Source organism: Sarcophilus harrisii, chromosome 1 (genome assembly GCF_902635505.1).
Source record: "Sarcophilus harrisii chromosome 1, mSarHar1.11, whole genome shotgun sequence".
Taxonomy (NCBI): domain Eukaryota; kingdom Metazoa; phylum Chordata; class Mammalia; order Dasyuromorphia; family Dasyuridae; genus Sarcophilus; species Sarcophilus harrisii.
The window spans coordinates 501,140,384-501,156,505 of NC_045426.1; the positions used below are offsets into that span (position 1 = coordinate 501,140,384).

Below are 16,122 nucleotides of genomic sequence, written 5' to 3' on the forward strand. Positions count from 1 at the left end.
TGAGCAGAATCAAGAGAACATTGTATATAGCAACAAAATTATATGATGATCAACTGTGATTAACACCTGGCTCTTTTCAACAATGACATCATTCAAAGCAATTCCAATAGAGGTGGAATGAAGAGTGCCATCAGCATCCAGAGAGAAAACTATGAAGACTTGAGTGAACTAACGCATAGTTTTTCACCTTTTTGTTGTTGTTTTTTCCTTTTTTGTGGTTTTTCCCTTTTGAGCTTATATTTCTTGCAAACATGATGAATATGGAGATATGTTTAAAAGAATTGTACATGTTTAACCTATAATCTGATCACTTGATGTTTTGGGAAGGAGGGGAGGGAGGAAGAAAAATTTGGAGCACAGGGCTTTGCAAAAGTTGATAGCTGAAAACTATTTTGGCATGAATATGGAAAAATAAAATGTTATTTTAAAAAAGCTCGAGTATACAATAACATCAAGATTGTACATTAATCAACTATGAAAGACTTGGTTCTTCTCAATGGTTCAGTGATCCAAGGCAATCCCAACAAATTTTGAATGGAAAACGCCATCCACATCCAAAGAGAAAAATGTGGAAACCAAATGTAAATCACATGCTGTGGTCACTTTTTTTTCTTTCTGTTTTTTTTCTCTCATGGTTTTTCCCTTTTGTTCTGATTTTTTTCTCCTAACATGATTCATAAGGAAATGTATTTCTGTAATGAATGTACATGTATAACCAGGGGGGAAAAAAGCAAAATTAAAAGAAAAAAAAAAAGCTCAAAACAAAGAGAAATTGAAGTCAGGAATAAAAAGGAATTCAAAAGATGCCTTTTAGTGTATTTGAAATAAAAAAGGATCAAGGATAGAATAATAACTTGTATTTATATAGCACTTTATTTTACAAGTATTGCCTCATTTAATTCTCACAGCACACTGGAAGAATATTGCTATTATCTTCACTTTTTGAGATAAGGAAACAAGGCTGAAGGAAGTTGACTTGGCCAAGGTAACACAGCTAGTAAAAGTCTTTGGATATAGATCAGAATTCGAATCTTCCAGACTACAGGCCCATCTTGAATTCCAAAGGTGTTTACAAACACAACTGGTCCAGAAGGGCAATGAATCAGATATTGAGTCTAAGAGTAAATATTTGGCCCAAAGCTCAATGGGACTTGATTTTAATCTGAAACAAGTTCAGGAAAACGCCAAGAGACGGGAAAAGGCATAAGTCATTAGCAACTAAGAACTTAAATATGAAAATGTTATTGCATCCAGAGAAAGAACTGATAAACAGAAGTATGTAAGGAATAAAATTATATCTATAAATAATCACTAATTTGTGTCTAATAATAGCAATGTGGGGAAAGGGAAGAAAAAAATTTACAGGATAATTTTGTTATATATTTTTTAAAAATAGCAAGTTGTATACAGTTGATTTGTAATTTTGCACACAACCATCATTTTTGTTGTGTTATCTTATGAAAATGCTTGCTTTATTCCATAAATTTAAAATTTAAGTTAAAAAAAAAAGAATTTGTTTGGCATTAGTTTATGCTAAGACTATGCTCCCTCTTTTGCTCAATTTCCACCTCACAACTTATTAATAAGATGATAAGAGAAGACTTTGCAGAAAAACTATCATGTGGTCTGAGTCCTCAAGGAAGATAAATTCTCATCAGGCACAGATGAGAAGTGGCAGTTTAGCCAAGAGAAATAGCAACAACAGAGCAGGATACAAAGCTGGAAGGAAACTTCCAGACCATCTTGTCTACTTCTTTCAGGACTTAGTTCAATCTTGTCAGACTCTTCATGATCCAATTTTGGGCTTTCTTGGCAAAGATACTGAAGTGATTTGCCATTTTCTTCTCCAGCTTGTTTTCCAGATGGGAAAACTGAGTCAAACTAATACATCATTGGTGGGACTGTGAACGGATCCAGCCATTCTGAAGAACAATTTGGAACTATGCCCAAAGGGCTATCAAAATGTTCATATCCTTTGACCCAGCAGTGTTTCTACTGGGCTTGTATCACAAAGAAATGTTAAAGGAGGGAAAGCGGCCCACATGTGCAAAAATGTTTATGGCAGTCCTTTTTGTAGTGGCAAGAAACTGGAAACTGAATGAATGTCCATCAATTGGCAAATGGTTGAATAAGCTAGTATATGAATGCTATGGAATATTATTGTTCTGTAAGAAATGACCAGCAGGATGATTTCAGAGAGGGCTGGAGAGACTTACCTGAACTGATGCTGAGTGAAATGAGCAGGACCAGGAGATCATTATACACAACAATAAGATTATACAATGATCAGTTCTGATGGATGTGGCCCTCTAACAGTGAGATGATTCAGGCCAGTTCCAATGGTCTTGTGATCAAAAGAGCCATCTACACCCAAGAGAGGACTATGGGAATAACATAGCATTTTCATTCTTTTAGTTGTTCGCTTTTCATTCTTTTGGTGGTTGTTTACTTACATTTTGTTTTCTTTCTCATTTTTCTTCCTTTTTGATCTGATTTTTCTTGCGCAGCATGATAATTGTATAAATATGTGTACATATATTGGATTTAACATATATTGGATTACTTGCCACCTATAGGAGGGAGTGGGGGAAAGGAGAGGAAAATTTGGAATACAAGGTTTTGCAAGGATCAATGGTAAATATATATATATATATATATCCATGCATGTGTTTTGAAAATAAAAAGCTTTAATTTTAAAAAAATGAAGAAAAGAAAAGAAAACAGAGTCAGAGTTAAGTGACTTGCCCAGGGTGACACAGCTAGGAAGTGTTTGAAGCCCTATTTTTAACTCAGGAAAATGAGTCTTTCTGGCTCCAGGTCTAGCATTCTATACACAATGGTGCCATTTAGAAAGTGGGATTTTAGTTGCTACTTAAAGAAAGTCAAGGTCAGTAACAGAATCCTTATTCACTAGAGTGATTTTCCTAAAGGATGAATATAATCATGTCATACATTTCCCACCCAATAACCACTAATGACTCCCTGTTGCCACCAGGATCAAATACAAAATGTTCTGTTTGGTATTCAAAACCCTTCATAACCAACACATTCCCCCCCTCACATGTATCTTTCCAATTTTCTAACACTCAGCTCCGTTACACATATTCTTCAATTCAGTGGTACTAGACCTATAACCCATTCCATGAGCAAATCAGTATCCCATGTCTGGCACATTCTCCTTCCTCTGCATTGTCTACTTACCTCTTTAGGGTCCATTAAGTCTCAACTAAAATTCCATCTTTTACAAGACTTCCCTAAACTCCCTTAATTCTGGTGCTTAATTCTGTACTTTCTCAATTACCCAGTATATGGCCTGCTTTTATGTATCTGTTTGCATGTTGTCTTCCCCAATAAACTATAAGTTCTTTTAGGACAGAGAGTATCTTTTGCCTCTTTTTTATATCTTTTAAGCTTTTAAATGTAATTGATTCATGGGTAGTAGAGCCAACATCAAAATCCAGAACTCTCTGGTTCCAAATCCTGTAATCTATTCTTCCTGAGCCTTATATTCCAGAGTTAGAACTCTTATTACATAAAATAATAAGATACTAAGCAGCACTCTGTCCATGATCAAATGTCTATAAGGAAGATTAATCTAGTGGCTCTTCAGAGAATATACCATCAGAGAACAGAAGTGGAGAAAAGTTATGGATTTTAGGAATCATACAATCAATAAGTATTTACTAAGAATCTACTATCTCAATGTTTTTGAATTCTTGGAATCATACAATCAATAAGTAGCCACCATTGTGAACACAGTTATCAATTGCTGGAATTATACAACAAATATTTATTCAACACTTACTGTGTACAAGTGGGTAGTATTAAGAGAATATCACAGAGACTTACATGAACTGATGCTAAGTGAAATGAAGAGAACCAGATCATTGTATAGGACAAGAAGATTATATGATGATGAATTCTGAGGGACGTGGCTCTTTTCAACAATGAAATGATTCAGATCAGTTCCAATGAAATATCTTGTGATAAAGAGAGTCATATTACATCCAGAGGAAGTCTGTGATAACAAGTATGGATCACAACATAACATTTTCACTCTTTTGGTTGCTGTTTACTTGCATTTTATTTTCTTTCTCATTTTTTTCCTTTTTGATTGCATTTTTTTGTGCAGCAAATTAATTGTATAAATATACATACAGATATTGGATTTAACATATATTTTAACATGTTTAACATATATATTGGATTACTTACCATTTAGGAAAGGGGGAAATTGGAAAACAAAATTTTGCAAGGGTTAATGTTGAAAAAGTATTCATGCATATATTTTGAAAATAAAAAGCTTTAATAAAAAAAAAAGAGTACATCATGGGATAATGGCACCAAAAGGTGAGAGATGGGAGGAGAAACTATGTGGGTTAGAATCAATAGAAATTAGCAACTGATTAGAAATGAGATGAGAGAAAGAACAATAAAAAACAATAAATAGTTTCAAATGAATGCCAATGACAGAAATAATGAAATCATAAAGGATTCTGGAAGTTAATGCATTAAATGTAGTTTGGGAAACTTGATTTTGAGGAGCCAGAAGATTTTAAGGAGAAATCTAGCCAACAGGGGTCTGGCCTAAGGTGATGGGCAGGACAACAGAAAACAGAATTGATATTGATGAATATTGTCAAGGAAGGAATTTAGAGAAAAAAAAAAACAATATGGGAATGGATACCATCCAAGGATAGTAGATCAACAAAAAAAGAAACAAAACTAGATTTTAAGGAAATAAGGTGAAAGTGGAAGGAAAGGAAGTTGAATAAGAGACTTTTTCCAAGAATTCTGATGGTGAAATGGAAAAGAAAAATGGGAACTTGAAGGGACAGAAAGCAAAGCTTGTCTGTGTTTGCAGAGGAGACTAGAAACATCCAAACAAAAGAATGAGCTAGTGAGGGAAAAGAGATTATATATGTATGAAAGAGAAAAGGAGATAATTAATGTATCAAGGCCATAGGTGAAGGGATTAGCCTTGAAAATAAAGAGGGATATAGCAACCTCAACCAAAAAGGCAAGAGATTCTCAGAATCCCTGGCTCCAGTCCAAGCAATTGCTTTCAAAAGGCCTTCCTTACCTCTCCTCCCCCATTTGTTAATGTATTCACTGTATCTTTCTTTTAATTTATGAAATAATAAGCATCTCCATAATACAGTAGAATTTTAAAAATTTGAATGCACAGAGCTGCCACATCTATTGTGAACAACTTGTTATTCCTTTTAAATATATGGTAAAGTATATAAATTTCTTTTTTTTTTCTTTTTTAAAAAAATTCTCTGCTTCCTCCTTGCCCTCCCTCAAGATGGCTATTAGGCACAAATATGTATGTATGTGTATATGTACACACACACATGTAATAAAGATAAAAACATTCTATACTTACTTCTATTTATCAGTTCTTTTTCTGGATGCAGATAGCATCTTCTTCCACAGATCCTTTGTAGTTAGTTTGGGTATTTATAATACTTATAATGAATTAGTCGCTCAAAGTTATTTTTAAAACAGTATTGCTGTTAACTTATGCAACGTTCTCTTGATTTTGCTCTTCATTATTTCATCCAAGTTTTTCTACAATGAGCAAATTTATCATTTACTGTAGCACCGTAGTACTCCATTCCCCACAAGATTAAGGGGGGATTAAAAAGTTGGGATTTTTCTTACAGCTGAAAATTTTGGCTTCTAAATAGCTTGCAAAGGCTGTTAAAAAACTAAACATTGGCATTTAGGTGGCCCTGAAAATTGCCACTCATTTGCTTTATGACCTTGGACAAATGATTTAACCAATCTTTTCCTTTAAATTCCTGTGTGTAACACAGTAACAATGAATATCATTTATAAACTTGACAAAGGTATTCGGAACAATGTTCCAATGGGGTCATGAAGCCCATCCTAGGCTCATTTCTTCAAGCTGCACTGGCCCTTAACCACAGTAACAGCCAGGTACAGTGCACTTTACAAATAGTATCTTATTTGATTCTTATATCAATCTTAAAAGTAGGTGTTGCTATTATCCCTATTTTACATTTGAGGAATCTGAGGCAAAAATTTAAGCGGTTTGCCCAGGATCACAGATATTATCTTAAGGTCAAACTTGAACTCAGACCCAGCATTCTATCCAAAGTCACTTTTTTTCTGAACAAAAAGTTTACCAAGCAGTTATTTTCTTAGAAAAGTTGAACAACAAGAGACAGGCCCTTATAGTATACAGTTACAATGAGAGTTAAAAGCAGAGGATTGCCCCCCAAAAAAAATTTTACCTGGAGAACTGGAATTTTAATTTATGACACCTCTCAGAATGGGGAGTGAGGGAAATCTCACTGGAAACACAGGAAGAATTTCCATTTCTAGTGAATTAGACAAATAGAAATTAAATGAACTAGTAATTTCTAAGACCTCTTTTCAACTCAGTTCTGACTCTTGGACAGCTAGGGAAGAAGTGGATAGAATTCTGGGCCTGGAGTCAGGAAGATTCATCTTTCCAAGTTCAAATCTGGCTTCAAACACTTACTATCTATGTGATCCTGGACAAGTCACTTAACCCTGTTTGCCTCAGTTTCCTGATCTGTAAAATGACTTGGAGAAGAAGTACAAACCTCCTCTTCCAGGGAGAGACAACAGCAAATTATTATTATAAGTAAGTGTTATTATATATGCCATTTTACGGTTGAAAAAACTGAAGCAAACAGGGTAAATGATTTTTTATGGTCCCATAGCAAAGTTGAATTCAAGTCTTCCTAACTACAGGTCTATGGCTCTATCCACTGTACCACCCAACTGCTTAAGTCTTGGCAAAAAGTTTTTTTTTCCTTTTTTTTTATTAAAGCTTTTTATTTTCAAAACATATGCATAATTTTTCAGCGTTGACCCTTGCAAAACCTTGTGTTCCAAATTTTTCTCTCCTTCCCTCCACCCCCTCTCCAAAACAGCAAGTAATTCAATATATGTTATACATGTTAAAATGCGTTAAACCCAATATATGTAAACATTTATATAATTATCTTGCTGCACACAAAAAAATTCAGATCAAAAAGGAAAGAAACAAGTAAGAAAACAAAATGCAAGCAAACAACAACAAAAAAGTGAAAATGCTATGTTGTGATCCATATTCAGTCCCCAACGTCCTCTCTCTGGGTGTAGAAGGCTCTCTTCATTACAAGGCCATTGGAATTGTCCTGAATCATCTCATTCTTGGAAAAAGTCACATCAATCAGAATTGATTATTGTATAATATTGCTGTTTGGTAAAAGTTTCAACTATAATTCTCATAAGAAGGCAATAGTGTCAAATTCAAGTAGACATGGAGGTCACTAAATTTTACACAATGATCCCTTCAGGCTGTGTATTGACTTAGAAACCATATATAAATATTAACAATGTTTTATTTTTTACTAAAGTTGAATATTTTTCAGCTATATTCAAATCTGCTTCAGGCTGCACTTGGAAGTTAATGTTACAAGCCACAATGGACTGGCCCAATGTGTAACATTTCTGATACAAAGTACTTTCTGACAAGAGTTAAAAAACCCACTATTTTAACAGAGAATTTCTAATCACCAAGAGGCCTCTTAATATGAAAAATTTCACTTCTTTTATATACTCACTATATTGTCTTGAATAAGTGATTTTAATATTTCTGGGCTCCCATTTTCTTCTTCGGTAAAATTGAAAAGGGAGTGAAAATTACATTCAGGTAGATAATGTATCTATAGTCCCTTTTAGCTCTAACAATTCTAAATATGGAGTAAAGAAAAAGTTTAAATCTCAAGCCATCATGTTGCTTCCTTTGGAAGAAAATATCAAGAGAGACTAAAAAAAAACTCAAATATGAGAATATATGTAAAGAGCTTTACAAACCTTGCTATATATAAATGTTAGCCTTTTATTATTTAAGGGTCTTATCCTGTAGTCAGAGCCAAAGTTTCCTTTGAACTAAAAAGCCTCCAGAAACATAAAAAAAAAGAAATAACCCAACTGCAGGAAAATACCAAGCAAACATTTTCCACTAAACCATGCATTAATGACTCCTTTAATCATACTGGAAGACTAATGAATAAACTATATCTGCCAGGTTACCATTATTTTTCTTCACCGGCCATAGCAAAGAGCATTATTTATTTTGGACAATGAAGATTGAAATTCTTTTTTAAAAAATGATTGCAGTGACATTCTCCTTGTCCTCATTCCAGGTACAAAAATCAAACAAGAGAAAATTCCTAAACCCTCAAGATTACCAGTGACTGACTGCAAAATAATGGATGGGCAGAGTCCCTCATACAAAGACAGCACCAGCTGGAACTAGACACACTTCCTTCAGTTTATACAGAATCCACAAGGGAGATGCCAGTTTAACAGCTGCTGTTTTAAATGGTTTACAAAATCCCACAACCTTCCTTACTGAAGTCTTTAGCAACTAGTAAGTCTGTTTCTCTGGCTTTGGCAATTAGCAGAAATCACACAAACTTCTTTGCCTCCATTTAATTCTGAAAACTAAAACTGAAGTTTGTTGCAATAGCCATCTGCAAAAGGGAAACAAATCTCAAATTTTCCAGGCCTATTTGAAAGTTATTAAACTGCTGCCCAGAAAACATTCACAGCATATTTTATGGGAATAAAAAGCACAACTAACTTAATGAGCCTAAGGAGCAAAAGAGAGCTTTGTTCTCAACCATTTCCACATATCAGGTGTATAAAAATGTTGAAACAGCATCATTAACAATTCAAGGCTGACAAGTGCAAAGAATAGGGAAATTAATAAGGGGTATACAGCTGGGGTTTAAAAGTGTTTTTTTTTTGTTTTGTTTTGTTTTACCTATACTATTTCAATTAATGTTCATCCTAATTCCTAGAAAGTGGGTTAATTCCATTTCACAGCTGAGAATGTATATTCATAAAGGCTGACTGGCTTGCTTCCCATTTTACAGATGAGGAAACCAGGACTCCACTGAAACTGAGAAAGTTGCAGCTAATAAGGAGAATTGGAACTCAGGATCTTTCTAAATCAAGTCCAAAATTTGGGCCCCTGCACCATCTAGCTGTCTAAATTACATAGGCCCTTTCTAGTTCCATCTAGGCTCTATTCTAGCATAGATAATAGATCTGCTACAATGCTACAGTTACCTTTCATTCTAAAATCTATAAAACATTCTGTGAACTAGGTTAGTAGATTGCACCCCTCTAAAAAAAGTAACTATAGAACAAGATCTATTGGGTATATTAATAATTTACACAAAAGTAAAACAAACCTTTCTTCAAATACATCTTGGATTATTGTATCATAAAGGACCAAATCTGATTTTTTAAAAATATCATTTTCCCTGAAATCTATAATTAACAGCTAAACACTGAAGCCAGTTTCACACTTCGCTAGTGAAGATGGAACTCAGAATGGATCAAAGCTGTTCTAAATGCAATAAATAAATGCCTCTTGCTATAGGCTGAGGGACCATGGCAAAATCCGTTCCTTGGGGATGAAGAAGATAGATTAAAAACAAGGAATCAATACCGACATTCTTTTTAAAAAATTGTTTTAAACAATCAAGAATGCTAGCCTTTCAGAATAGTTGTTTTTTTAAGAACCTACTGTATTTGCATTTAAAATTATGAACATGCATAAATTCTTGTATTTGCCACATGATCCCACAAATAACACTACTCTCAAAGTCCATTTGAAACTTCTAATAAACATTAAACCCACATGGAAAAGGTATAAATTCTGTTAAAGCCAGTTGCCATATATTTCAGTTTGTGTGTGTGTGTGTGTGTGTGTGTGTATTTGTTTAGGTAGGTCATATGCCCAATTGCAGATAGACTCTACTATTTGCAGATATATTGTTTCAAATGACCATTCAAAACAATTAGAGCCATTAACTTTACCAGAAACCAAGAACAATAGTCCTGCCTAAAAACAAACCAATTCTCTACAATTAACCCAAAGGTAACCCATATTGCCTATAGGGTAATATTTGGGCCATTTAATTCATTTAACAAATAAATGATAAACTTAATATTTATATTGCCATAAACTCCTTTTCTATATATGATGGTCTTTGGTTGCTACATTTCAAATGTGATCTTTTCGCCAGAACTCAACTCTATCCAGTAATTACAATAATGATAAGAATGATAATAGTTCTAAGGTTTATAAATCACTTTGCCAATATTATCTCATTTTATCCTCACAATAATTTTGGGAGGTGGTGCTATTAATTTCATTTTATGTATGAACAAACTGACCCAAAAGTTAAATATTCACATATCTAGTCAGTTTCTTTGGCAGGATTTAAACTCAAATATCCCCAATGTTCTAACTGCATAGCTCTACTTCCATATTATGCAAGTGCCTTAAAACAAGGAACTGTTAAGTTTCCCTCCTCCTGTACTGAATTCTAGTCAAATCTCATGGTCTTTGAGCAGTGCTGCCTTTGACACTGCTAAAACAAAACTAGCTTCTTATTAAAACCATCCTCTCCCTGGATTTAACATCTTCCTTTCAAATTTCTCCTTCACAGCCTCCTTTTCTTTGTACTCCCTAATTGTGGCTAAACTGGAAAGGTGGCATTTGAAATACAAAAAAAAAAATTGATAGAATTTCTACAGGTAGATGTGGAAAAGGAGATGGAAGGAGGGAGACATTCCAGACACAAGAAATTATACATAGACAGATAGACACACATTTGATTTCATTACAACCCTGGGAAATGAGGTATTATTATCCCCATTTTACAGATGGGCAACTGTGGCCCAAGGGATTTGAAGAGATCTAGTCTTATTTAGCATCCCATAAGAAGAAGATTTTGAAGGATCCTGAAATCCATCATGGTGAACTGAAAAGAAAAAATGGATTTGGAAAGAAAATAAATTTCTCTGAATCTTGGCTCAGCCACTTATAAGTTATATAAACTTAGAAAAGTCATTTTAACTTCCCTAGGCCTCAGTTTCCCCATCTACAAAACCAAAGGAGACAGGATTAGATCACTTCTAAATCCCTTTTACTATCTATTGTAGTGTCTCTATATTATTATCTATTTACAATCTATTGCCTTATTTTTTTTTTTAACAAGCTGGACTTCATCCCATAAGCAAAACATGGCTTATGGATTCTGAGCAGGACATACAGAGTTGTGCTTCAGGAAAATTAATCTGGCAAAGTCATGTGTAGGAGAGTTTGGAACAATAAGACTGGCGGCATGACAACCACTTAGGAGTCCACAGCAATAACCTTGTTCACAGTGGCTGGAGGAAAGGAAAGGAGGGGGCAGTGATGCTTGAGATATTGCAGACCAAATCCAATCAAAAGGATTGGAGAAATAACTGAATGTGGGTGGAAAGGAGATGTCAGAAGCAACTCCAAGGTCTCCAGCTTGAGTGATTGGGAGGAGAATGGTGTATTGTACCCTTCAAAGAAAATAGGAAAATCAGGACAAAAAAGCAGTTAGAGAGAGAAGCAGGTTGGGGGACAAGAGATAATGAATTCAGTTTTGGACAAATTGGATTTTACATGCTTTCAACTATAGTTGTCCAGTAGGTAGTTTGAAATAGAGATTAGAAGCTCAAGGAGAGAACCTGGAGTTAAAATTATATAAAATATAAGGAGAGATGTGTGAAATGAATACTACACAAGAAAGAGAATGTTAAAAAAAAAAAAAGGGACAGGATTTGAATTTGAGAAATACCTCTATTTAGTCACCTCTAGGTGGAAGAAAAGGAAAAATCCAGGAAAGGTAGTGAATTTAGATAGTAGGAAAAGAAGCAAATAATTTCAGAATCCAATATCCACTTTGGTCCTCTCTGGAGCTGAACTGCAAAGCATTCAAAACCAACTGCAGAGAGCATTAATTCTGATTTGCTGGCCACAGTGTTTGAATATCAAATATACATTTGCCTAAAATATTATTTTTTAGGATAACTCACACAAGGAAAGCATTCATATGGAAGAAATACAAGGACATTCTCAAGGTCTCTCTAAAGAACTTTGGTGTCAATTGTGAGACAGGGGACAGCCCAGTATGGCATGCCCTCATCAAAGAAGGCGCTGTACTTTATGAGCAAAGCAGAACTGCAGTAGCTCAAAAGTAACAAGAGATGTGAAAATTTTAGAGACATTTCCCTCCCAAAAATTTATATGGACTATGTATGCCCAATCTGTGATAGAGCTTTCCAAGCTAGTATTAGTCTAATCAGCTACAAACACACTGTATATTGATTCTGACATATTGATGTATTTTGGTCCTTTTCAATTATGAAGGACACAATCAACCAACCAGTTTCAGAATTCCAAAAGTCAAAACAGTAACACAGTGAATCATTTTGAAATGCTACATACAAACATGATACCTGAAATTGGAACTCATTAACTGTCACTGCTTAATTAACATTCTCAAGCTCTTGTTTCTGCCAGCTCTCCGGCATCAAAAGTCTAATATAAAAACATCCTCAATATAACTGAACACAATGTTACTTCACATTGAATACATCATAACCAAAACCCACAATACCTCCTAGTCCATTATGACATCCCCATAAGATCAAAAGCCAAAGTACAACCAGCCACATTCATCCTTCCCACCTCTTTTTCTACCCTAATTCTACCACCAAGTCTCCAGCTTTCTTTATTAAGTTTTGTTCCTATGAAAATGAGTGTCTCTATAGCACTATAGCAACTCCTATTTGCACACACACACGCACACACACACACAATTATTAAATTTTAAAAATAATTATTACATATGTGTTTATTATTACATATGATTACATAATTATTCATTAATAAATATTAACTCTTAGGGGATGCCCCTGTCCAAAACAGTCAACGCTTTCTGTCTGTCCAAATACTTGTGTACCTTGTAAATCCCTCCTCTCAGAAATCTTTCTCCTGCTTTAAAGATACTATGAATATGAATTTGTGAGGCATAAACATTGTATCTGTATCCAAAGAAGGAAAAAGCATATTGTTGTTCAGTAGTTTGCAACTGTGACTTCATTTGGGGTTTTCTTGGTAAAATTAGTGGAGTAGATTCCCATTTCCTTTTCCAGTTCATTTTACAAATGAGGAAACTGAGGCAAATAGAGTTAAAATGACTTGCCAAAGATCATATAACTAGCAACTGTCTGAGGCTGGATTTGAAGTTAGGTCTTCCTGACTCCAGTCCAGTACTCTATGCATTACAACACTTAGCAGCGCAATATGATAGAAAGAGTATTCCATTTAGACTCAGAAGACTTGAGTTCAAATTCTCAGATACTTATAGCTTACATGACTTTAGGTCAAAAACTCCCAGGTCTGGGCCTGTTTCCTCATCTGAAAAAAGAGAAAAGATCCTATCAACCCACTTCTAAATGGGGAGACACAGATGAATTAATACAGAGTGTAAGACATAAAACTTGGAAAACAACATACAAGATGACAACTACATAAACGGAAACAACCACCACAAAAAACAAACAAGCAAAAAAAAAAAAAAAACTAAATGTTGCAATATGACCAAGATTAATCCTAGATAAGCTGAGGAAAAACCTTTCCCTTCCTTCTTTTGCAAGTGAGGGATTGTGATGTTGGAATACTGTATATTCTGTTAGAAATGATTTAATGCTTTGGCTGGTTTTACTGATAAGCTTTTCTCCTTTTTCTTTTCCTTTTAATTAGATCTCACAAGGGCTCTTGGCTCCATGGATAGGGGAAAGAGAGATTGCACAAGTAAAACAATGTAAAAATCAAAAGATAGTAAAAACATTTTTTTAAAAATTCACTTGGGAAGAAAAGTTGCTAAATAGACTCAGAGAAATCATATGATTAATCAAAACTAAGGCTTGTTGGTTTCAATTTGCATTTTATGCTGAGTTTACAGTACATTCCTTAGAAAGCAGTACACATAGGGAAAAGAATATTCTGGATATCTGGATTCTGTCAGCTCTAAAACTCACTAACTCTGAGATCTTGGGCATGTCATTTCTCTCCCAGACTCAGTTTCCTTATCTGTAAAATTAGAAGATTAGACTTTTGTTGTGTTAAAGCAACAAACTGTAAATGAATTGTGGCAAAGATTCTGACCATTATCTAAGTAAAAACAAATGATCAAGGACCAAGAAGTCCTAAAAACAGACAATACCTCTGCATTTAAATTATAAGGCTCAGGATAGGTCAAAGCCAATACTCTGATTACAGATGGAATTACCAGACACTAACTTCACCAAACCTTTGATTATTGATTGAATTACCAAACACTGAAGTCACCAATCTTTGGTTATTGATTAAATAACCAGGCACTGATTTTACCAGATATTTGATACATAATAAGAATTACAAGTGCTTCTCTTTGGGGAATGGGAAGAAGGGGAAAGTAGGGGAATTTTTTCTTCACCAAGTTTTATGAAGTAAAAAATAAACAGTCATAAAGAACAGGATGAGACGATCCCAGTGACAAAAAGGGGCGGTCATGGGACTTATTTGAGGGAGTTTTCAGACACAGTAGATGCTACAAGCACTGTTTCCTGCAAAACCTCCTTCCAAGATCTTCCTCCTTCTTCCAGAATTAGATTTTACTTATCTCACCCTAGCCAACAATGGAGGAAGCCACGGGTGATGGAGGGAATAACAAGCGTCTCCATCAGAAAGGGTTTTTCCCCCAAAGGAAACAGAAAGTGAAAAATGATTTTCAGAACATCTGTCCTCTGAGTCGCTCCCTTAAACTCAACCACCAGAAGAGGCCAAAGTAAAGCTAGGAGAGGAAGAGGAGGGCAACTTCTGAGCACGGTCTCAGCTACCAAAGGACGTCAAACAAGTTAGGAGAGGAAGAAGAGGGCGAGATGAGGCATGATCAGCAAGAGGGTCTTCCCGGGACCGAGCGACCCCGGAGCAATTCTAGTGCCAAGAGGAGGGGGCAAAGAAGCAGGAGCAGACACTCGGACAACCTCGTGGGTAAACAAAAGGCACTAGTGGCGCAAAGTCCCGGGAATATAAGGTCATTCTAGATCGCAGAGGATCCTCCCATGCTCCTTCCCCCCCCAAAAAAGGTCGGTCTCCCCGTTTTCCCCAATATCCTACCCGCCCCGACAATGCTAGGGCTGTATCGACTACTGCACACGCATGTGATCGCGGTAGAGGCAGTCTGCAGGTTCCCTGGCCCCCCAAAGTTCCCCCACGCCCGCGGGAGGCACCCACGGATGCTGGTGCTGTTGCGCCCCGTCCAAAGTGCAAGCAAAGTAGGGACAGCCAAGCGCCCCAGGCGTGCGTGCGGGGTGGCCACAGCAATACGTCCGGCGTCCTCCGAAAGAGAAAGAAAAAGAGGAAAGGGATGGGATAAAATTAACTCCTATCACTGCTCCCCCCACCCCGACCCCCAACCCTGCGGATTTGCCGAGCCACACGCCACGCACGCACCTCGCGGGGCACTCGCCTTCCTCCACCTCCTCTTCGGCCCGGACCTCCCCGGGTTCCCTGACCCTCCCTTCTCACCCCCTCCTCCCCCGAGGGCCCCGGCTCTCGCACACGCGCCCTCGGGACCATCCCACATGGCTCTAGAGCAAACGTCCTCCTTACCCCCAGCAGCGCCGGGCTCCGTGACAAGCCGGGCGGGGCCGCGACCTGAGGAGCAGCTGGGACTGCGTTAGCCAATGCAGCCAAACCAGAGTCCCGGGGTGGGGAAGGGGCAGAGGGGGAGGGGAGGGTGGGGAGCCGCCCCCTCGCTCACTCCTGGCGCGCATGCTCCCGCCTCTCTCTGCGGGAGGCCGAAGGATATCTTGCACCTGACTCCCTTCTCGTTTTCCTTTTCCCTAGTGTAGCCCAGTGCTTTTCTAAGGCTTGTGCGTTCTCTGCGGAGCAGGTGGGATAGAAAGAGACCCTTTCCCCCGGCCTAGCGTTCTCTGCACTCTCTCCTCCAACTCCGCTCGGATGCGCGCACCCCCGGAGTGCGGTCCCGCGGGCCCCTGGGTACGTTCTCCGCTGACTTCTACTCCTGCTTTGAGCTCGTGGGATCAGACACCGCTACCTACCCCTGGTCCCCAAACCTTCAAATTCCTTGGGGGACAGATGATTGTTTGAAAGCGTGCAGGAAAGAGTCGGGAAAAGGAAGCGGGGAGGAGAAGACAAAGGACTAGCTAGATGACTTTCCGAGTATTCAA

At 37.0% G+C, this 16,122-nt stretch overlaps 1 protein-coding gene across 1 annotated transcript in view; it reads right to left on the minus strand.

Moving 5' to 3' along the window:
* The window catches only part of L3MBTL4 (L3MBTL histone methyl-lysine binding protein 4), a 489,530-nt gene extending 473,858 nt beyond the window's left edge, over positions 1 to 15,672 (minus strand). Inside the window, exon 1 of the mRNA XM_031946621.1 lies at positions 15,542 to 15,672. The gene's annotated coding sequence lies outside the window, so the exon portion shown is untranslated. The remainder of the gene's footprint in view (positions 1 to 15,541) is intronic.
* Between the last annotated feature and the right edge of the window lie 450 nt (positions 15,673 to 16,122).